Source organism: Mustela putorius, unplaced genomic scaffold, assembly GCF_011764305.1.
Source record: "Mustela putorius furo isolate JIRA1106 unplaced genomic scaffold, ASM1176430v1.1 tig00003836_pilon_pilon_pilon, whole genome shotgun sequence".
Lineage (NCBI taxonomy): Eukaryota > Metazoa > Chordata > Mammalia > Carnivora > Mustelidae > Mustela > Mustela putorius.
In genome coordinates this window covers 24315065-24340262 of record NW_025421989.1, presented here as the reverse complement: position 1 = coordinate 24340262, position 25198 = coordinate 24315065, and the positions used below count along the sequence as shown (strand labels likewise).

The following is a 25198-nucleotide window of genomic DNA, read 5'->3' as shown; positions in this document are numbered from 1 at the left end:
ATATCACTGATGAATATGGATGCGAAGATACTCAACAAGACCCTAGCCAACAGGATCCAACAGCACATTAAAAAGATTATCCACCATGACCAGGTGGGATTCCTCCCTGGGCTACAAGGATGGTTCAACATTCGCAAATCAATCAATGTGATAGAACGAATTAATAAGAAAAGAGAAAAGAACCACATGGTCCTCTCAATTGATGCAGAAAAAGCATTTGACAAAATCCAGCATCCATTCCTTCAAAGTATAGGGATAGAGAGAACATTCCTGAACTTCATCAAAACTATCTATGAAAGACCCACAGCAAATATCATCCTCAATGGGAAAAAGCTTGCAGCCTTCCCGTTGAGATCAGGAACACGACAAGGATGCCCACTCTCACCACTCTTGTTCAACATAGTATTAGAAGTCCTAGCAACAGCAATCAGACAACAAAGAGAAATAAAAGGTATCCAAATTGGCAATGAAGAAGTCAAACTCTCTCTCTTCGCAGATGACATGATTCTTTATATGGAAAACTAAAAAGACTCCACCCCCAAACTGCTAGAACTCATACAGCAATTCAGTAACATGGCAGGATACAAAGTCAATGTACAGAAATCAGTGGCTTTCTTATACACTGACAATGAAAATACAGAAAGGGAGATTAGAGAATTGATTCCATTTACTATAGCACCAAGAACCATAAGATACCTGGGAATAAACCTAACCAAAGAGGTAAAGGATCTGTACTCAAGACCATTGTTTAATCTTAAATTTAATCAAAAATATCATCTTCTCTCTCATAATGTTATTTTGGATTGTAATTGGTTAAGATTCTTTTATGTGATTTCCTATATAAACCAAAGTGAAATTCACTGATTAAAGTCCTTATGATAGCCCCTTTTCTCTGGAAATGTGTCTTTTTCCATTTGGACCTGAATATAATTAACACAGACAGCAGTGATCCTGAATATATTTTTCAGTCTTAAATGCCCAGGAAAATCTGATAAAAGTTATTTAGTCTTTCCCCATAAAAATAATAAATGCACAGGGCGCCTGGGTGGCTCAGTGGGTTAAAGCCTCTGCCTTCAGCTCAGGTCATGATCCCAGTGTCCTGGGATAGAGCCCCGCATTAGGCTCTCTGCTCAGCGGGGAGCCTGCTTCCTCCTCTCTCACTGCCTGCCTCTCTGCCTACATGTGATCTGTCAAATAAATAAATAAATTTTTTAAAAAAATAATAATAAATGCACATAAAATCTGAACCAATTTCAGGACATTTGGGAAAACTCTGAATTCTATATGGGTCCCTGAATAGAGGTTCAGGTCTTTAACACAGCTTTGGAACTCCTGTTAAAGTATTCAAAGTAAATGCATTTATTTATGTCCCGTGTTAGAAAGATGCTCTATTCATCACCAAAACACAAACAAACAAACCATGCCTAATTCCTTCCTTCTGCAGCCTTCCCCTCTGCCACATATCCTCTGTTGCCTGCAGTCCTGGGGCTATATACACACATTTTTTTTTCTCTTTATTGAATCTTCCCAGTGGAAGGGTATTTTTTAAAAAAAGATTTTATTTATTTGAGACAGAAAGAAAGAGAGAGGGGGAGTGTACAAGTGGGGGAAGGGCAGAGATTGAGGTGGGAGAAGCAGACACCCTGCTAAGTAGGGATCCTGAAAAGGGATCAGTCCCAGCACCTTGAGATCAGGGCCTGAGTCTAAGGCAGATGCATAACCAACTGAGCCACCCAGGCGCCCCAGGAAGGGTACTTTTAAGAAAGCATTTGTTGTCTAGTCCCAAGACAACTACATTAGAAAATTAATATTAATTGAGCTAAATAAAATTATCTCATGAACTTTGTGAGACCTATTAGAATCAGTAATGAAATGAAGAATGTTTCCATTGACCTGTTTCTTCACCAGGAGCCAGAAAATGATACAGCATGCAAATGGCATTCATAGCAACTTCGTATGTGATGAATAGAAACCAGTGAGGTGTATGCTAAAGTCCTTAGTTTGTCATTACATATTTTACTCATTATCAATAAGAGGCACACTTGCTGAAAAAATGAAAGAGGCAACATTTATAAAACCAATATTTAAATTTATATAAATGGGAAAATGTAAAGAAGTATTTTATTATCACTTAAGAGTTTATACTCATTCTTTTTCATTTGCCTTAAATGATGACACAAATCCTAAGAAGGGATTAATCTAAAAACAATTGAGCTATAAAAATAATGGCTACTCCATAATGGTGAATATTTCCCTGAAAATATTTTTTAAAGTGGCAAAAATCTTGAACATGTTTTACTGGCTCTCTGAGAGTTTTATCTTTGCATATTTTGCCACCAAATTTAGAAAAAGTGAGCAGCATAACATTATCACTTATGGTATCACAGTTATTCTTGTCATATTATGATTAGTCCTGATTGAAATGACATTTCCAACATGTACCAAATTTGTGAAAATGGTAATTACATTCTGCATTTACATAAGGTTATTCTTTTAGCCTGCCAATTGGTTATACAAGTTTCATAGGCATCTTTCTTTGAAATAAAACAAACATTGAACTCAAAGCATGATTAGATCATTGTTCCTTTGCAACAGTTCCCTTTTACTTTATGCCCACCAATAATTATTAGAGAAAGGCAGATTTATACTAATAGAAACAAGGGGGGAAACCCTATCAAATTTATGTGGGACAGTTTTATATTAAAATGTTTTGCTTCTTTCTAAATAATGCCCAGCATGCATGACTACTGGCTCTCGAATCCTATGTAATGGTGTCCTTTTCCCATATCAGTGAGATGGTTCAAATTAGTCAAGTAATCTCTTCCTGATAATATTCGGCTAGGAAAAAACCTCTTCTGGAATATAATAATCCACAGATTCAAAAGAAAACTGAAACTCCTTGCAGTAGTTATATGATGTTCCTATACAAATTATGAATTAAAGTTGAGATATTTATTAAACATTTTCTATGATTCAAGCACAGTACAAAGTTAAAACTTAGTATCAGTTCTATCTCAAATAGTTGGCTGCTAGTTGCTAGGTCATTTAACCTAGTTTGAGTGTCTTTTTCTCATTATTTATACGGAGATAAGATTCATAATATGTATTTCTCAAGCTTATTGTCTCAAAATACAAGTCAAAGGGTTTGGTTAATAGTACTGTATAGATTTCACCCAACATAAAGACTATTTGGCAGCATCTTGTTCTTCAGGGAGGGGAAATAGTTGTGAATATTGTGGGGGAGTGGAGTTGTTAAGTCCTCCTTTAAAGCTAGCCTTTTCCTGAATACAAGCTTTTTATTCTCAGTCAGCTGAGTGTAGCTCTGTGTCAGGGTGGACTGTAAATTTTCTTCCAATAAATCTGTCTCTACTTTTCAGAAATGAGAACTAAGACTGAACTTTTTTTTATAATGTTATGGTAACAATTAAGATAGAAAGTTAAAAAGAAAAAGGAAAAAAAGGAAGAAAATGGAAGTGAAATGTTAAGCAAAAAGCAGTCATGAAGTAATTAATAAGAAAAAAATACTTCAGGGGTGCCTGGGTGGCTCAGTGGGTTAAGTCTCTGCCTTCGGCTCAGGTCATGATCTCAGGGTTCTGGGACTGAGCCCCACATTGGGCTCTCTGCTCATTGTCAAATAAAATAAAAAAAAATAATAATAAAATAAATTAAAAAAATAAAAAATACTTCACATGTAAAAAAGTATTGTATATATTATTGTTATCTCACAGGATTATTGGGGGACAAGAGGAAGAGATTATATGAGAAATAAAGCGAAAATATCTTTAACATCTCATGCAGATGGAAGGCAGTATTTTTATTATTGCATAAATGTACACAAGCACACACACAGGCACACAAACGTGAATGCTGCTAAGGTTGAAAAATTTCTTGATCTTCCCAGAAGACATATTGTATTTAATGTGCAATCATGTCCTCTTTTACTTAAATATTCACTACTGATCCCTCAGGGAATGAAACAAATGAACAAATATAGAGCATGGAATCAGAAGCATAAATTTTGGTAAATTTTATAAAGCTACTTAAGGTTTTTCTTTCTGATTGAATCTGCTGTCACAGCTACAACAATTGTTAGATGTTATCCTAAACAAGCCATTAGGTATAAAAATGTTTTCCAGCAAATAGTTATCTATGAATAATATTCTTCAAAATAAAATAAAATAAGGAAATGACAGTACTCATGAACTAAGTACCTCTGATGAACATTTTAAAAGCCAAAGGTGGTGAATTTCATAGATGAATTACTAGAAAACATTGATGTTCTGACCTTTGAGGGATAAAAAATATAAACTTGCTTTCACTGTCATGTTAACACTGCTGTTTTTGACAGTCATTTTGCATATTTTCTAGCATTTTTCTTGACACCAGTAAAAAGCTGTCGGCCACGTTATCCTTCTCCTAAACCTGTAGTCAGGATTTCAGCATCTGTGACACAAGATCCCAAAATATTTGGGGAAGATTAGAAAACTTCTAGAATTATGACTTAGTCCCACAAAAAAACACAAGAATTGATCCTGCCTAGTTAGTATTCTGACTTATAATTCTATATCACAAGTAAAAAATAGGTACTTTTAGCTTTTCAGTCTGCCTTTAACTTTCATTTTTCAGAATTTGCCCAAGGGCCTATGGCAGTGGAGCAGGAAGTAAGTTTTACTGACCTTGAGGTCATCTAGGAAACCTACCATATTTTTTAAAAATTTTGTATTTTTTAAATTTTAAATGTCCACTATCCTCAGTCTTAACCTATGTTACCAATCTCACTTGGAATATCTGAAGAGCCTCTTTCCTTTCCTTCTTTGAAACTAAGCTCTAGATAAGCAGGAATAACCAAAAATTTACTCTGCCCCATTTTATGCTCTCTGCTGCTAGAATTACCTCCTAACAAGGAGTCAAGAGAGGTTTGCCAGTGGAGCCATCCCATGATTTATCATCCCATGATTTATCATGGGATGGCTCCACTGGCAAACCTTTTTTGACTCCTTGTTTCCAGTTTTATGTTCATGGACCTTATGGCTATTCCTTCAGTGACTCTTACTGAGCTTCTGACTAGGACTTTTGGGCTGTAATCCTTTAGTGCAGGAAGTTTTCTGTCCTGTCCATACATTATAATAACCAGGAGAGCACTAAAGAAACAAGCAAAACACACACACACACACACACACACACACACACACACACTAAAAAATACAGGATTCCAGGCTCCACCCCAAATCAATGAAATCAGTCAGTCTCTGGGACATTTGAATAAGGTTATTTTTTTAAAAATATTTTATTTATTTATTTGTCAGAGAGAGAGGGAGAGAGAGCAAGCACAGGCAGACAGAATGGCAGGCAGAGACAGAGGGAGAGGCAGGCTCTCTGCCAAGCAAGGAGCCCGATGTGGGACTCGATCCCAGGACGCCGGTATCATGACCTGAGCCGAAGGCAGCTGCTTAACCAACTGAGCCACCCAGGCGTCCCTGAATAAGGTTATTAATAAGGACAAATATAAGTCCTTCAGCATGACTCTACTGTATAAAAATATGTGATAACCACCAGACTTTGTAAAATAGAAGCCCAGTTCCTTACTATGATATAAAAAACCCTTGACTCTCCAGCTGGAATCAACTTATGTTTATTGAAAACACAGATTATTGTTCTATAGAAGTCTATTACTTATTAAACTCTTTTATACAAACAGATATCCTTCTCTTCCGCCCAAACTTTTACCTAGAATCATACTTTCTCTTCATATCTGGGAGTTGGCATGAAAATCAATAGCTCCTAGCTTATGTATATACTTTTCACTTAGTATGGAATGATCTGACATTGGAATGATCTGACCCTTGGGTGTCTCATGGATTACTACTCATCCTTCAAGGACCAGGTCAAACATCCACTTCACAAGACCATGTTTTTCAGACCTATATAAATCTCCTGGGCTGCTGTGGCATTGCATTCCTATCTTTCCTAGAGCACTATCTGTGTCACAGGGTAACATATCTATTAGCATAAAAGTTATTTAAGTTCATGGAATTTTCATCCCTGTGTCCCCCAAACACAGCAAGACACACCATACATCATATAGTATTTTAGTGGATATTTTGGAATGAGTGACTGAAATAATTAATTGCTACATTATAAAAAGTTTATTAAGAAAAGAAGAAATTTTACAGCTATTGTACTTTTACCAAGTGACAGACATTCTACTAAGGGCTTTATACATATTATCACACTCAGCTATTAAAACCAAAAGAAAAAGGTACCACTGGTATCCCCAATTTACAACTTAGCAAACCTAAAGAGGTTGCCTCCCAAAGAGAGATTAATTTTTGAGGCTCCCCACATCAGCATGACTTTACTCTTTCAGGAAATCTTTTTCAGAGATAATTCTGTAACCTAGTAGACAGCTTCATTAGTGGCTTCAGGAAAATCCTGAAAATGCACTTATCTGAACAATATAGTGATCAACCAACTCTGTCTCAAGATAGTGTTGTTTACCTGAGGAACCCCTCCACCTTCATTTAGGACAACAGATTCTTCAACCAGATGAACCCTCTTACTTAACGACAGATTTTTACTCAATAAGACTTACTTCCAAGCCCTGGACTCACTGGGCCTACCAATCTTTTTCTATTATATCTTGGAGTTGCGTAATTATAATCTGATCTCTCTATCAAAGACATGCTTTAATCTACTTGAACCCAGAATGCCCCAAATTTTATATATATGGTTGCCCTCAACCTGTCCTCGGAGAATCTACTAAGACCCTGTTATAGTATTGTCCTTCTTTACTGTACAAAGCAATAAACTCAGCTTTGCTTGATGCATGTGTTATAGTGGTGGTTATTTGGGGAAGCTGACACCAATTAATGGCACTCAATGGAATGAATCCTTTACTAGATCTGGGTTTGTGATAACTACCCTATACTGTGATCTGTTAATAAAATGAAATTAGTTTGTAGAACTTCAATCATTCTTACAGTATTTGTTTCTTTAAAATATTTATAGAAATGTTTCCCAACATATTTTTTAGGATTAAAGAAGACCTACAAGATGTACATTGATATGTGAAAGTTTTGATATGGATAAACTTCATTCCTTGAAACTATAAAGTATGTAGAAACTCTAAAGTATGTAGGCTCAGGGCAAAGTGGGAGGAATAGATCAGTCTTGTTAGGAGTGGTGAATTCCTAAAAACATTTAAATGATTTCAAAGATTTGCTTTTCTTATGAATGTTTGCTATACTTTGTGTTTCTTCCCTAATCTTACAGCATGCCTCGTTCTTAGGCTTTCTGAACAGGGAAACATATCCTAAAATAACTGCTAACATGGACTGGTTGTTGACTGTGTGCTACATTCTAGTCTAAGATGTTTAGTTCTTAGGTTGGAGGAGTAAACTTGGAGTACAACTTACAGAGAATTTTAAACTAATGGATATGGAATTTCTCGAAATAAATTCAGAGAATTCTTGGAAGAGTTTAATATGGAGGGGTTATTGATAAGATTCACATTTTAGAACATCCCTTACATTGCCGAGAATGGATTATTACACACAAAAAAAGAGGATGCAGGGAGATCAGTTGGAAGTTTGCTGAAATTGGGAAAAGACAGAGAATGTGAATGTGCTTGTATGTGCATGTGTATCTATATTTTACTGAGAACGAAATGGAAGAAGGCCTACCTCTGTTCTCAGGTCAGAATTTTGAGGGTTACTTCAAGATCACTGTAAGTTATGTACAAAAACTCCAGTGTATGCTGGACTGTGAATGGGGAGGGTTAGAGGGACTGCTTGGGGGTGGCAGAAAGGAAGTAAAAAATACTTAGGGAGACATTATCCTCAAACCAACCTATAAAAAGTGAAATAACCCTTTTGACTTAAGGGTATAAAAAAGCAGCCCACAGGATCTGACTTAAGGGTATAAAAAAGCAACCCACAGTGTCTTGAGCATATATCATGACACAAGCTCTAAGCTTAAATAATATAGGTTAAGTGGCAAGCTCTGGCAAAGGGAGTCAGAGAAATAAAAAATGAAAAAGGCCCTTCTTTTTTTCACTTGTCTTCCAGTCTCTTTCCGAAAAGTTTCTCATGACAATCTTGATTACAAGTATGCCTTATTTTATTATTTCACTTAACTGCACTTCACAGATACTGCATTTTTTTTAAATAAATGGAAGGTTTGTGGTAACCCCATATCAAACAACTCTATAGGCACCTTTTTTCTTCCCAACAGCATTTGCTCACTTCACATTTCTTTGTCACATTTTGGTAATTCTTGCAATATTTCAAACTTTTTCATTATTATTATATTTGTTACGGTGATCTGTGATCAATGATCATGACTCACTGAAAGCCCAGATAATGGTTAACATTTATTAGCAATGAAGCATTTTAATTATGCATGTACATTAGTTTTGTTTTAGACATAATGCTATTATATACTTCAGAGACTACAACATAGTTTATACATAACTTTTACATGCAATGGGAAACAAACAAACAAACGAAAAACTCATTTAACTCACTTCATTGCAATATCAGCTTGATTCCAGTAGCCTGGAACAAAACCCTCAATAACTTTGAGGTAGGACTTCCCATCTCTGTATTCCCATAGCCCCGTGTTTCTTAGAATTTATCAGACTGCATGTCTTTATTTATTAATCTGCCTCTCCTATCAGCAAGAGCTTAAAGAATGAACAAGACTGTATCGCAACAGTGCCCAGTACATAGCCCAATAGATGTCAGTTGAGTGAATACATACATGAAACAGCAAATAAAACAGGCAATAATGTATAAATGACCCTGAACATCTTACTCTTTTTTACTTTGGATTTTAAAAGCATGCCCTAATGTTTCATTCAGGAGTAAAATAAGGATTTTGTTCAACTGAATTTGGAAACTACTAGGTTAAGCAAAGCTTTTTTTAAAACAAAAAGTTTAAACATTTTTTCTTTATTCTTGAAGAACATATCAAAAAAGACTGTGGAAAGAGCCAAGATGCCCTTCAGCGGACGAATGGATAAGGAAGATGTGGTCCATATACACTATGGAGTATTATGCCTCCATCAGAAAGGACGAATACCCAACTTTTGTAGCAACATGGATGGGACTGGAAGAGATTATGTGGAGTGAAATAAGTCAAGCAGAGAGAGTCAATTATCATATGGTTTCACTTATTTGTGGAGCATAACAAATAGCATGGAGGACAAGAGGAGTTAGAGAGGAGAAGGGAGTTGAGGGAAATTGGAAGGGGAGGTGAACCATGAGGACTATGGACTCCGAAAAACAATCTGAGGGGTTTGAAGGGGTGGAGGGTGGGAGGTCGGGGTATCAGGTGGTGGGTATTGGAGAGGGCACAGATTGCATGGAGCACTGGGTGTGGTGCAAAAACAATGTATACTGTTACGCTGAAAATAAATTTAAAAAATTAAAAAAAATTGTGTTGTTCAGCGTGGTAGCCACTAACAACATTTGGCTATCTAAATTAATTTATATGAAACAAAAATAAGAACTCAGCTATTCAGTTATACTAGCAGTATCTCAAATATTTAATAGCTACATGTGGCTATTGGTTACTGTATTGGACAGCACAGATGTAGAATATTTCCTTCATTATACAAATTCTATTGGATAGTGCTAACTGCATTGACCTGGAGATACTATTATTCCTGAAAACAATGTTTGGAAAGTCCTACTCCTGCAATATCTTTATTGTAGGAATTTTTAGGCTATACACTGTAATGCTACTCTGCCAAATTCTTTACTATTTTGATTCATGCTGATTACATTTAGACTGGAAATAAAGCATGTAGATGATTTTAAAATTTGATCTTCACTTATTGAATATCTATTTAGCACAAAAAGTTTTTAATACTCAGAACTTGATAAAGATAGTGACGAGATCAAAGTAGTAAAAGCAAAAATCTTTATGTAACATCTTCTATGAGCTAGTTTTAAAACCATTACATATTGCTTTCATCTGTACTTTGGGTGATTTCTAATTGTGAAGAATCCCTCTAGAAGGCAATTTGCCATACTCCATGTTGCTGCAATCATTTGGATAGTCTTAGAAAGTTTGCGGGGAAAAATAGTAATTTAGGAAATGAAAATTACATTTTTCAGTTGATTTTCTCAGACAATGGAAAAATAAACTTAGAATAACATCAAAGAAAATGAATTTTATAAGTTTAAATAAATAGGAACACCTGGAAAGATTTAAACAGATCCAGATAAATATTTCTCCTGGCAATACAGAAGTAAATGCTGCAAGCTTTATTTATGTCAGAGTCAAGTTCAAAATTCAAGTTAACTTTTGAATTTACAAAGAAAATTGAGAAGAGGATTAGAAGTTACTTAAGAAGTAACAATAAATTCTTTATTGTCTGATTCTTCTGAGCTCTCTCATTATTTTGTTATCACATATATTTATTATGATTTGAAATGTGTTTTTTTTTTTTGTGGTATCATTTCTCAACTGAGTGCCCCTTAGGACAATGACATAAAATACTTAGCATTGTCATGCTTCTTATTCATTGCTCTCCATTATGTTAATGTTCATATTCCAAAGACAATTATTTCCATTTATTCTTCTCCTTACTCCATTAGCCTTCCCCATGCGTTCTCATTAGTTAGAGTCTAGAAATGACTTTTTTGCCCTTTCTAAATTTGTGTTTTAATGTGTCTCTTTTTTACTTGTTTTGTTCTGAATGTTCAGAGAGAAACAGAAGGTTGACAAAGTTGGTTCTAAAAGAACACCAGAAATTGGTATGTATCATCAGTGATATAGACGAAGATGAACTTAGCAGTTCCCTTAGCTTGACTAAAGTTTAGACAGGTTTCTTCCTGGTTACAGCATCCCATTTTCCACTTTCCTCTTCTTAGAGTACTTACTTTAGGAAACTTGCAATTGTAAATTTCTTCTCTGCCTCTTTGAGATGTAAATCTTCTACAGTGTAGTAATATCTTTTTCAAGCATTGGGAGCCATCACTTTTCAAATGCAATCATCAGGAAGGATAGTACCCCTATTTCCCAGTCTGTGCAGTGGGATGGGGTAGGGTCTTACTGATAAGCCCTGATTAGCAAATACAGATAGCCTAACACATTAACCAACCATCTCCTGAATGTCTTCTTTTCACAAACTCACTCTAGTGTTTAAAAAATTCCCTGACTTTGTTTCAACTGAGTTGAGTTCAATATCTCACCCTGTTTGCATTAGTTATGAAGTCCTGCTGCTTTTAAGAAGTGTCCTGTGCCATATCTCTTTGACAAAAGAAAAGGTGCTGGAATAAAATTGTGAAGCTCTATACGAAACTGACTGATGTCTTTCTTATAGGGTGATAAAACTACAACCGTCAGGGTTTTCTTCTCTTCTGAAGAGAAATAATTTTTATGCCTCCTAGACAAAAATAATTTGCAACTTATCAGTTTGCTATAAGTTAAAAACTCACTTTACAAAGTCTGAGATAATAACCCTCATGTTGAGTTTTGAAATAACTTAATTAACACTCTTATAGTTCTGGAAACATCTTGTCAAATATTGGCCAAGCAGTTTTAGTGAATTTTATTCTTTTAATTATTTTTTTCCTGAAGTCTGAAAGGTCATGACTTTATTTCCTCTGGAAGTTTTCTAATATCAGGTGTTTAATCATTTAGTCGCTTGTCCATTTTCATCAATTTCTTTATTTCATCAATTCTAACATGTGAATTTTGCTCACATTTTATCATCTCTGAAACTGGAATGTCTTTTACAATTGCTGTGATAAGGAAGCACTGTGTCATAGTTTATTGGTACAGATATTGATTGTGTCTCTTACAATATTTAGCACCTTACATTTATTGAAATGAGATAAGTCCCTGCAGAGAGAATTTATGAAGGTTGCTTTCAAGGGAAAAAATGTATAAGTGATGACAAAGCTTTCCACTTATCAGAATAAACTTCTGTAATTGTGTGTCCAGTTACATCAAGTCTGCATGATGACTTAAATTTTACACTCTTACACAAGTTTTTTACACTGTGTATAGTTCTATCTTAGTTTAAAATCACACTTCCTATAGATTTTTTTCTATTTTGTTTAATTCATCTTTTTATTTTATACAAATTCATTTAATTCATTACCTGTTTGTATGTATTATGATTATTCTAGTGGTGATAGTAAAATGCAGAAAGCTCCCAAAGAAAATAAAAGCATGCCTTCCCAAATTTCAGGGAAAAAAAAGGAAAGGAAAATAAAAAGGAAATAAACTGCTTGAGGAGTATTTGATAAGGTGTTTCTGAAACCTTCAGATAGTTCATGGAATTATCTCAAAAGAACATTAGAAAAACACATGTAAGCGTCACATGCCAAACTACATGTCGGAGACGAGTTAACCAAATGAAGAGGGTAGGATAGAGTGGACAGTCTGAACATCAGAGATAGCAGCTCAGTAAATGAAATAATGAAGCTTTAAGAACCTTTGGGTAGCTCCGAATGACTGATATGGAAGTTGAGTATGGCTTGAGGGGACCCTGAAGTAGTAGCTAATGGAGAAATGGTAAAAAGCCATCGTGCTTGAACAGTTCAGATGTTATTTTGAAAAGTTAAGACATTGCTGAAGGATTTTTAAACAGGGAGGGGAAAGTTCAGACTTATATTTTACAACTATCAGTACAAATGTCTAACAGCTGGATTAGAAGTCATTAAATGTGGGAATTAATGAGAGATGAGAATAAGGAGTAGTAAAGGACACTGAGATCTAAAATTCTGGTTCACCACCAACCTGGCATAAAAAACATATGGATCCTATGGCCTTTGGGTCTGTCATCACCTAATCCAAATGAGTTATCCTCCTCCAAGAGACAGTGAGACAGAAGTCATCATATGTCTGTCAGCCCTAGATTCATAAACTGATGCCAAAATTGTGAGCATCCTTTCCACCAAAACACACATACATTTACTGCACTACCATCTCCATTCATTTATTCACTCACTCAACCACTCATATACAATATCCATACATACCCTATGTCTCAAACTCTTTCATTGTAAGCCCTGGTATAAGTATCTCCATGGTCATATAAGTGTCCTAAATCCTCAGCATCTCCTTCTCTTCCTGGCATTAATCAGATAAAACCTGGCTCTTCTCTGTGATTCTCATTTCTCCTGCAGCCATCTCATAGTGCTGCCCATTTATTTACTCACATTCTTCACTTAGCAGACAGAAGCTGGTATTGCTGTTCTTATTTTCTATTGTGGTTCCTAAATAATAACTCATCCACCCTCTTTTCCAAAATCCTGTTGTTATGAAATGTATGTCAGTTGCTTCTGTAATTTTTTGCCCTCTCTGCTCTCATTTTCCAGCCTCATTCAAAGAAGCTTTTAGCATCTGTTTTAAAGACTTCCTTTTCCACCAAGGTCTACTATCAGTTTTGGTGCCTTCAGGATATATGAGGATGACCCATCATAATACCACATATATTCATCAGGATAGGCTATATTACAAATTACTCCCAAATCTTAGTGGTTTTTCATAACAAAGATTTATTTGTCACTCAAACTGTGTTTGTTGTGGGTTGGTTGGGGGTGATGCTGTATCTCCCTACTTCAAGACTGAGATTTCATCAAATTATCAGACTCAGAATGATTATAATCTCACGTAACACTATGCATCTTTTCTCTTTACTGGCAGTTATAATTGTACTTTTACATGTATTTTTGTGGCTTTGATTGTGTTCCTTGACCTTTGCTACATAAGGCCTATGAGGGCAGTGGCTATGTCTGGTTTTGTTAGTATTAGATTGTTTGGTGATTAGGCCATGTTAGGCACATAATAGGTATGAAATAAATACTTACTGAACTAAATAATGGATGGAGAGATGAATAGATGAATGGATTCCTAGATGGAAGTGACATTAATTACAGACAGAGAGTGAGGAGAAGAAAGGAAAGGAGAGGAAGGTTTTAAGGAAGAAGTAGTAAACACTGGCCAGTCAATGGGCAGAGTTCATGGGAAATCCAAGTGTAGGTGACCTATAGTTACAGAAAAGCTGGAGGGGAGAGTTGAGGGGAGACATAAACATTTGTAAACTATCAGGATATAAGTAGCAGGTGAATTAAAGCAATAAATGCTTACATTATGACATTGTCTGCATTTATCACTCCAATTGATATCCACTCCCTTATATCCATGTATGTAATACCATGTCACTTTTGGCTCCCCCCTAACAAGAAGCAGTCTATTACCTATTGAATCTGGGCTGACTTTGTGACTTGCTCTGGCCAACAGTGTGTGATAGGAGAGCCTGATTTTATCAAGTGAGGCCTTATTAGACTTCCCTATAAACAGATAACTCCCAAACATGTGGGAAATTCCAGGCAAAATGAAGAGAACTTCCTATTGACCTACAGTTGATAGCAGACATATGACAGAGTGCAGGCAATCCAGAGACTCATGATCAATATCAAATGCTTACTGTTTTTTATTTTGGGTTTTTTTTATTTTTTGGTGGAAAACATCATATTTCTTTCTTTTTTAAAAAAAATAATTTATTTATTTTCAGCATAACAGTATTCATTATTTTTTCATCACACCCAGTGCTCCATGCAATCCGTGCCCTCAATAATACCCACCACCTGGTACCCCAACCTCCCACCCTCCACCCCTTCAAACCCCTCAGATTGTTTTTCAGAGTCCATAGTCTCTCATGGTTCACCTCCCCTTCCAATTTACCCCAACTCCCTTCTCCTTTCTAACACCCCCTGTCCTTCATGCTATTTGTTATGCTCCACAAATAAGTGAAACCATATGATAACTGACTCTCTCTGCTTGACTTATTTCACTCAGCATAATCTCTTCCAGTCCCATCCATGTTGCTACAAAAGTTGGGTATTCATCCTTTCTGATGGAGACATAATACTCCATAGTGCATATGTACCACATTTTCCTTATCCATTCGTCTGTTGAAGGACATCTTGGTTCTTGCCATAGTTTGGCGACCGTGGCCATTGCTGCTATAAACATTGGGGTACAGATGGCCCTTCTTTTCACTACATCTGTATCTTTGGGGTAAATACCCAGGAGTGCAATTGCAGGGTCATAGGGAAGTTCTATTTGTAATTTCTTGAGGAATCTCCACACTGTTCTCCAAAGAGGCTGCACCAACTCTCCACATCCCCTCCAACACATGTTGTTTCCCGTCTTGTTAATTTTGGCCATTCTAACTGGTGTAAGGTGATATCTTAATGTGGTTTTAATTTGAATCTCCCTGGTGATGGGAAAACTGGGCAGCTATATGTAGAAGAATGAAACTCGACCATTCTCTTACACCGTATACAAAGATAAACTCAAAATGGATAAAAGACCTCAACATGAGACAGGAATCCATCAGAATCCTAGAGGAGAACATAGGCAGTAATCTCTTCGATATCAGCCACAGCAACTTCTTTCAAGATATGTCTCCAAAGGCAAAGGAAACAAAAACGAAAATAAACTTTTGGGATTTCATCAAAAAGCTTACTCTTTTAACCCACTGTTTTTTTTTTTTTTCAGTGATGTGTTATAAACTCTAGCTTACTGTTACAAAAAAGAGATAAATAGTATAAAAATAACAATTACAGAACCATTCATATTTTGTGACCTTATTTTTTTAAAATATGAAAATATGAAAAACAGAGAACACTACATCACTTTCATACACCATCATCTAGGTTCAACAATTATCAACATATTGCTGATTTAATTTCACTTCTATTCTACCCATTGCTCTGAACACCACCTAAATTCTTTAGAAGGATATTCCTGACTTCTATTATCTTTTTTTTCAAAGTAACTTTAAGTATATACTTTAGAAAAGACAACTTGAACACTTTGAGAACAAATAAAGTGATTAAAAGATATTTTCTAACAAGTTCATCTAAATTAATTTTTATATAAGCTGAATATCAAAAGCCAGAAAGGAAAGAGAAAGCTGGAAAATAAATACCTTCTTGACTGATAAAGGGGCAGAGTTAGCCCTGTGTATATTCATGTAGGGATCACAATATCTTTATTTGTGAAGGGAATATAAGGATCAGAAAAAAGAGTTCCTACGTAAGCAAAGAGAAGGTAGAACAGATCTAATGTTAACTGGATTCCCAGATGATAGACAAAGCATTCATGGGGGAAAAAATCAAGAATAAATGTTATTTATTATAAGGTAATTAAAACGTACACTGGGGGGGGGGAGTGGGAATATAACTTGACACCAAGTTCCAATAACCTGAGGATTTTCTCACAGTCAAGGGTCCCATAACCATGTACCTGTGAAGGAGGAAGAAATGTTTCAATAGTATATACAAAGAAAGGGTTTACTGATGCAGAAATAAAATTATATTTTAAACTCTTTTAAGTATATTTTTCTCATAATATGTATGTAGTTATTAAGAGATTTAGTCAATTGAAATGTTTTCACAGACTTTTGGGGGGTAAAGAAGTAAAATGTATATAGAAATAAAATGTATATACTTACCCTCATATCAGGTATGGGCTAAGTACGGATATTTTAACAAACTACTACTGCTTAATGGCAGTTGTCCAAAAACAATTACAGGAAAAATGAAAGATCTTCAATTAAATTTACTCATTTATTAGTAATGAACATCTTGATAGGTCCAAGACCCATCGTCATGTGATGTGATTTCTATTTTAAAGTAAAAACTTTGTATCAGGCTTACTTACTTTAGTTCATGTAACCTATACAAAGTTGATTTGATATTTACTCCCACCTTTTTTCATGAGAAGCTCTGAGAGATTAAGAGTGTCACCTAAGCTTCACACTGGCAGAAATTTAAAGTTTTAAGAACTACTGCATGTCATCTAGTTCTTATCCAGTGTTTATGCTGCTATAATATAATACTTCTTATAGTAGATAAAATTAAAAACAGGCTTCAATATTGGCTTTACATATATACTAACTATTTTGATTGTTTAAAAAAAGACCTTATTCAGTATCTTCAGTATCTGTATTGAAGATATTTTTAAAATATTTTTTAAAAGATTTTTTATTTTCTTAATTTTAATTTTATTTTTTCTAAGGTTTTATTTATTTATTTGACAGAGACAGAGACATAAAGAGAGGGAATACAAGCAGATGGAACAGGAGAGGGAGAAGCAGGTTCCACTCTGAGCAGGGAGCCCTATGTGGGGCTCGATCCCAGGACCCTGAGATCACGACCTAAGCCAAAGGCAGATGTTTAAGGACTGAGCCACCAGGTGCCCCTAAAAAGATTTTTTTTAAGGTTTTATTTATTTACTTGAGAGAGAGAGAGGGAGAAGGAGAGAAAGAGAGCTTGTGTGTGCATATGAGCAGAGGGTAAGGACAGGCAAAAAGGGAGAAGCAGGTTCCCTGCTGGGAGCCTGATGCGGGACTCAATCCCAGGACCCTAGGGTCATGACCTAAGCCAAAGGTAGAGGCTTACTCCACTGAACAACCCGGGTGTCCAATATCTATCTACTCTTGAGGTTTGGTCCAAGATGGCAATGTAGGAAGATCCAGAACTTGTCCCTTCTATGAAACACACCAAATGACACCTATTTATAACCATTCCTCCTGAAGAAGAACTGAGGGCTAACTGAATAACTTCTGCACAACAAATGGTAGAGAAAATGAAAAAAGAGAACAGCAAGAGAGATGGATACAGGGTAACAAATGGAACCTCCAACCCTCATGCTGTGAACTACAGTGGAAAGGGAGTACGGAGGGACCAGGAACAGATTTGTCTATCCCCGAGCACAGAGGAAAAAACTGCAGTTTAAAAGCAGCTACCAAATAAAAGAGCCAACCCTAGAACTTTGCCGAATGGTGGGGGTAGGTGCCTCAGGGAGCAGGGACTGATAAGGAAGGTCTGTGCTCCTATTCTCTTTGAAAGCATAGATCAATGCACAGTCCAGGTGTCCTAACTGACCCGCTACCTGAGAGCTCTGTCCCTAGCCCACACAGCCCCAGCTGACCCACCAAAGTGGATATAGGATGGTGCGTACTGGGACACTTCTGGCTAATGCTCACTACAGCCTCAGTCTTTGAACCAAGAAACACAGGTGCAAAGGACCATGGAACACTGCAGACTTATTTCACTCCAGCTTCAATGGCTTGCTAGGACACTCATACTGCAGAACACTCAAAATCAACCTGGCAGACATCCACTTCAGATACAGCTTCTCTGCAAAGACTGTCCCAGAAACCCCTGACCCATGTTTGCATCAGTTTTAGCCAACCAACCAGGGTATCCCCTGTTTATAGTCCCTAGAGCACTGCCACCTGAACCACCCTTGGTTCCAGTCACACGGCCAGGGCATTACCTGCACTGAGCACCTTGGGATATCCTGGTTTGCACCCAAGTCAGCTACACCCATCCTGTCAGTTAACCCTCAATATAGAGAGCCCTAGGATAATCCTAGCTTGCACCCATTTCACCTGCAGCTGTGCCCTCAGGACATAGACCCCCAAGACACCCTGGTCTGATCCACTTCAGCTGTCTTGACAGGGTGCCTGCTCTGTGGAAATCCCCAGGAACCCCAATCCATAGCAGTGACGGTTTGAACCAGCCAGCAAAAGTCACTGAGCACACACAGTCTACATAGGGGATAACCATACATAAGAACAATCCTTCAAGTTTAGGAGAAGTAGCTGTTTTACCTGATCCATAGAAACAAACACAGAAAGTCAAGCAAAATGGGGAGACAGAGGAATATATTCAAAAAGAAAGAACAAGACAAAGCCTCAGAAAAAGAACTATGTTAAACAAATATAAGAAATATGCCCAATAAAGAATTTAAAGTAATGATGGTAGGGTGCCTGGGTGGCTCAGTCAGTTAAGTGTCCGACTTTTGATTTTGGGTCAATTCATGATCTCAGGGTCATGAGATTGAGCCCCATGTTGAGCTCTGTGTTGAGTGTAGGGCCTGAGATTCTCTTTCTCCTCCCTCTTCCCCTCCCTGCTAAGGCGGTCCCTCTCTCTCTCTCTCTCTCTCTCTCTATATATATATATATATATATATATACACACACACACTCATATATAAACATGTATATCACTATAAACATGCTCACTTGGCTGGGAAGAAGAGTAAAAGAACTCACTGAGACCTTCTATAATGAGATTGAAAATAAAAAAAAGAACACACAGTACACATTCTTTTCCAGTGCACAAGAAAGATTCTCCAGAATACATTATATGTTGGGCCACAAAACAAGCCTCAATAAATTTTAAAAATGTTGAAATCATACCATACATCTTTTTCTGACTATAAACATAATGAAACTAGAAATAAATCACAAGGAAAAAAAAACCTGTAAAAACCACAAACACATGGAGTCTAAACAACATGATACTAAAGAAACCAAGGAGTCAATGAAGCCATCAAACAAGAAATTAAAAAAACACATGGAGACGAATGAAAATGAAAATACAATGATTCAAAATCTGTGGAATACAGCAAAACCAGTCCTAAGACTGAAAAATATACTGATACAGGTCTGTCTTAAGAAACAAGAAAAAGCACAATACAACAAGCTAACCTTAAAAAGAAAAGAGGAAAAAACAAAGTTCAAACTGAGTAGAAGGAAAGAATAATAAAGATCAGAACAGAAATAAGTGATACAGAAACTAAAAAATGACAGAAAAAAATCAGTGAAACCAAGAGCTTGTCCTTTGAAAAGATAAAATAGATAAACCCTTAGCCAGACATATCAAGAAAAAAAAGAGAAAGGACCCAAATAAATAACATCAGAAATGAGTTAGAAGTAACAAGCGACACTACAGAAATGCAATGGATTATAAGAGAATACTACAAAAAATTATATGACAACAAATTAGGCAACTTAGAAGAAACAAATAAATTCCTAGAAAAATACAATCTTCCAAAACTGAATCAGGAAGAAATAAAAAATCTGAACAGACCAAATACTAGTAACAAAATCATGTAATCATCTTATTAGAAGCATAAAAGCATCTTACAAAATTCAACATCCATTCATGATGAAAATTCTCAACAAACTGAGTTTATAGGGAACATATCTCAATATAATGAAGGCCATATATGAAAAACCCAAGTTAACACCATATCTATGGTAAAAACCTGAAATCTTTTCCCCTAAAATCAGGGACAACACAAGGAAGTCCACTTTTACCACTTCGATTCAACACAGCATTAGAAGTCCTAGCTGTAGCAACAACAACAACAAAATAGGAAAAAAAAAAGAAAAAGAAAAATAGGTAACAGGCATCCAGTACTGGGAATGAAGAAGTTCAACTGTCACAATATGCAGATGATATGATACTATACATAGAAAATCCTAAAGATTCCATCCAAAAATCTACTACAAGTAGTAAATGAATTCAGTAAAGTTGCAGAGCACAAAACTAATAGCCAGGAATCAGTAGCATTTATATGCACAAATAAGATAGCAAAAAGAAAAATTAATAAAACTATCCCATTTACTATTGGACCCAAAACAATAAAATACTTAGGAATAAATACATTTAACCAAAGGAGTAAAAGACTGGTACTCTGGAAACTATAAAACACTTGTGAAAAAAACTGAGGATGACACAGACAAATAGAAAGATATTCCATGCTCATGGATTGGAAGAATTAGTATTGTTAACATGCACATACTACTTGAAACAATCCACAGATTCAAGCAATTCCATTGCTACAGTTCCTCTCAAAATAACAACATTTTCTCACAAAACCAGAACAAATAATAATAACATTTATGTAGAACCACAAAGATCCTAATAGCCAAAGTAATCTTGAGGAAGGAAAACAAAGCTGGAAGTCTCACAATTTCAGATTTCATGATATACTACAAAGCCATAGTAATCAAAACAGTATGTTACTGGCCAAAAATTAGACACATAGATCAATAGAACAAAATAGAGAGCCTGGATGTAAATCCACACTTATGTGGTCAATTAATCTATGATAAAGGAGGCAAGAATATACAATGGGAAAAAGACAGTCTCTTCAACAATTAGTGCTGAGAAAATGGACAGCTACTAGTTAAAAAAAAAAATTGGACCACTTGAAAACACCATACATGAAAAAAAAAAAAAAAACCAAAACCTCAAAATGGACCAAAGATCTAAATGTGAAATTGTAAACCATAAAAATCCTAGAAGAGAGAACAAACAGTAATTTTTATGACATAAGCCATAGTATCACTTTTCTAGATATGGTTCCTAATGCAAGGGGGGAAGAAAAAAGCAAAAATAAACTATTGGGACTACGTCAAAATAAAATAAAAATGCTTTGCCTTGCAAAGGAAACCACCCACAAAACAAAACTGAATGGAAGAAGATATGTGCAAATGACATATCTGACAAGAGGTTAATATAAAAATATATAAAGAATTTATACAACTCAACACCACAAAATCAATCTGATTAAAAATGGGTAGAGAGGCTCTCTGCTCCTCCCCGTTTGACAGACAGCCACACCTTCTGGTGCAGTGCCGGCTGAGACACAATGATGAAGGTCGTAGTGAATAGATTTGACCATATTGGGCAACTGGTCACCAGTGCTGCTTTTAACTCCAGCAAAGTGGATACTGTAACCATCAATGACCATTTCACTGACCTCAACTACATGGTCTACATGTTCCAGTATGATTCTACCTATGGCAAATTCCACGGGACAGTAGAAGCTGAGAACAGGAAGCTTGTCATCAATGAAAAGTCCATCTCCACCTTCCAGGAGTGAGATCCTGCCAACATCAAATAGGGTGATACTGGTGCTAAGTATGTTGTGGAATCCACTAGGGTCTTAACCAACATGGAGAAGGCTGGGGCTCACTTGAAGGGCAGGGCCAAGAGGATCATCATCTCTGCTCCTTCTGTTTATGCCCCCAAGTTCATGAGGGGTGTGAACCATGAGAAGTATGACAACTCCCTCAAGATTGTCAGCAATGCCTCCTGCACCACCAACTGCTTGGCTCCTCTGGCCAAGGTTATCTATGACAACTTCAGCATCATGAAGGGACCATGAGCATCTCCTATGCCATCACTGCCACACAGAAGACTGTGGATTGGCCCCTCCAGAAAGCTGTATGTAGCATGATGGCTAAGGGGTTGCCCAGAACATCATCACTGCTTCCACTGGTGTGGCCAAGGCTTTAGGCAAGGTCATCCCTGAGCTGAACAGGAAGCTCACTGGCATGGCCTTCTACATCCTTACCCTCAATGTGTCTGTTGTGGATCTGACCTGCTGTCTGGAGAAAGCTGCCAAATACAACAACATCAAGAAGGTGGTGAAGCAGGCATCAGATGACCCCCTCAAGGGCATCCTGGGGTACACTGAGGACTAGGTTGTCTCCTGCAACTTTAACAGTGACACCTACTCTTCCACCTTTGATGCTGGGATTGGCATTGCTCTCAATGATCACTTTGTCAAGTTCATTTCCTGTTATGATAATGAATTTGGCTATAGCAACCTGGTGGTGGACCTTACAGTCCACATGGCCTCTAAGGAGTAAGAGCCCCCTGGACCACCAGCCCCAGTGAGAGCAAGAGGAAGAGAGAGGCCCAACTGATCCCCTGAAACACTAAGAATCTCCCAACCTCCACCATCTCCATCCTAGACCCCTGAAGAAGGGGAGGGGCCTGGGGAGCCCTACCTTATCACATACCATCAATAAAGAATACTGTATCCAGCCAAAAACTAAAAGGGTAGAGGGCCTGAAGAGACATTTTTCCAAAGAAGATATATAGATGGGCATCAGACACGTGAAAAGATGCTTAACATTGGTAATCATCAGGGAAATGCAAATCAAAAGCACAATGAGAAATCACCTGACAGCTGTCAGAATAACTAAAATCAAAAAGACAAGAAATAACAAGTGTTGGTGAGGATTTGGAGAAAAAGGATCCCTTGTACATTGTTGGTGGGACTGTAAACTGGTATAGACACTGGGAAAAATAGTATGGAGATTTCTCTGAAAATTTAAAATATAAACACCATAGCATCCAGTAATTCCACTTATGGTATTTTAACCAAAGGAAATGAAAACAATAATTTGAAAAGATATATACACCCCTATGTTTATTGCAACAATATTTACAACAGCCAAGATATGGAAGCAATCCAAGTGTCTATCAATAGATAAAGGGATGAAGAAGATCTGGTACACACACACACACACACACACACACACAGATATTATGCACCCATAAAAAAGAATGGGATTGTGCCATTTGTGACCACTTGGACAGACATAGAGAGTATTATGCTAAGTGAAATAAGTTAGACTGAGAAAGACAAAAAACAGGATTTCACTCACATGTGGAAATTAAGAAACAAAACAAATGGACAAAGGAAAAAAAAAGAGACAAACCAAGAAACAGACTCTTAACTACAGAGAACAAACTGATGGTTATTTGAGGTGGGGAGAAGGATGAAGAAGGTGATGGGAATTAAAAAGTATACTTATCATGATGAACAATGAGTAATGTGTAGAATTGTTGAATGGATAAAGAAAATGTCTCTCTCTTTCTTTCTCTCTCTCTCTCTCTCTCTCTCTCACACACACACACACACACACACACATACACACACATATTATTCAGCCATTAAAAAAGGATGAGAACTTGCCATATGCAACAGACAAATGAACCTAGAGAGTACTATGCTAAGTGAAATAAGTCAGACTGAGAAAGACAAATGCCATATGATTTCACTTATTTCATGAATGTAAAAACAAGTCAAATGAATAAATAAAAAAAGCAGAATCAGTCCTATAAATACAGAGAGCAAGCTGATGGTTGCTAGAAAGGTGGAGGGTAAGAGGATGAGCAAAATGGCTGAAGGAGAGTGGGAGAAACAGTTATGGAATGAATAACTCATGGAAATAAAAGGCAATAATACAGTGAATGCAGTCATTAATACTGTCATAATATTGTATGATGACACATAGTAGCTACACTTGTAGTGAGCACAGCATAATGTATAAACTTGTCAAATCATTATTTTGTACACCTGAAACTAATGTAACATCTGTGTCAATTATACTCAAATTCAGAATTTTAAAAAATCTATCTAATCTTTGAAAGTCATCATTCATGATTCATTCTTAACACTGAATTCATAGTTAAATCCTATTAAAGTGATGACATAGTAGCTCCCCTTGCCTTCTCAGGATTCCCACTATCATAGCCTATGTCCAGACCCTCAATGCTTCCCATCCAGTAAGTCCTTGTAGTTGATAATGCCAATGCCCACACACATATGGCTACCATATAAAGGCTGCCTCTCACAAACAACTTAAACCCTCAGTCTGAGGGCTTTTGTCTGGGTTTGGAACCAAGGTCAGTCTGCATGAAGGGCAAACCAGAAATGCTGGAGAGATACTGTTTCTAGAAGAAGTCCTCCATAAGAAACAGATGTGGAATTAGAGGGGAATAACTCAGTTTCCTCTCCCCTTGGGTGTGAAAAAGCTGAGAGAGTGTCTACATTTTCTCCCAGAAATGCAGGGGACCTAATTTCCAGTTGCCTGCATGAGTAACTGGCTTTATAATACACATTTTGTTGGCTTCCTTCTCATCCCCCTATCACTTCACCACTTCTTTAATGATTGATCTATTGAGGGTAGACCTGAGGGTCTACCTCTTGGGGAGTACAGTCTAAGACAATCCTATAGTTAAGTGTTGCTCCAAACTCTCAGTCAACTTCCTCAAACACTGCTGCAAAATGAGCTCCCTGAAACTCCAATCTGATTTTTGTCATCTACCTGCTTAAACTCTTCCATTCGCTCCCTGTATCTTTTAGTATAAAGTGTTACCTCTTTGGTTTTGTACCGTCCATGAAGTGATCCTTTTCTACTTCTATAGCTACATTTCGGAACAACCCAAGTCATGGACACTTTGATATGGTCATAGAAAATTAGAAAGCATACAATGATTCCTGCCTTACACTACTGCCCTACCTATGATCTCCACCAAACCCTCTTTTTCATCTAGCTAAGTTTCACTCCATGTCAATGCTGAACACTTATATCTTAAAGAAGCCTTTCCTGTTTTTTATCTTTCTGAATCACATGGCTCATCTCTATATCCATTATCCTCTGTTCTTTCCTCTTTCATAACCTTTGTTAAATCAAACATGAATTTTTTACTTAGTTTTCTCCTGCAAAATACTATAAGATTCTTGAGAACAGAGACTTTGGCTCTGATTCTTAGCCACCACTTGG

The 25198-nt window shown here is 36.7% G+C and overlaps 1 protein-coding gene and 1 pseudogene across 1 annotated transcript in view; one reads left to right on the top strand and one right to left on the bottom strand.

The window, feature by feature from the left end:
* The window catches only part of IL1RAPL1 (interleukin 1 receptor accessory protein like 1), a 1495797-nt gene that overhangs the window by 700713 nt on the left and 769886 nt on the right, over nt 1-25198 (bottom strand). The gene's annotated exons all lie outside the window — the stretch shown is intronic.
* On the top strand, nt 21408-22489 carry LOC106006741 (annotated as a pseudogene).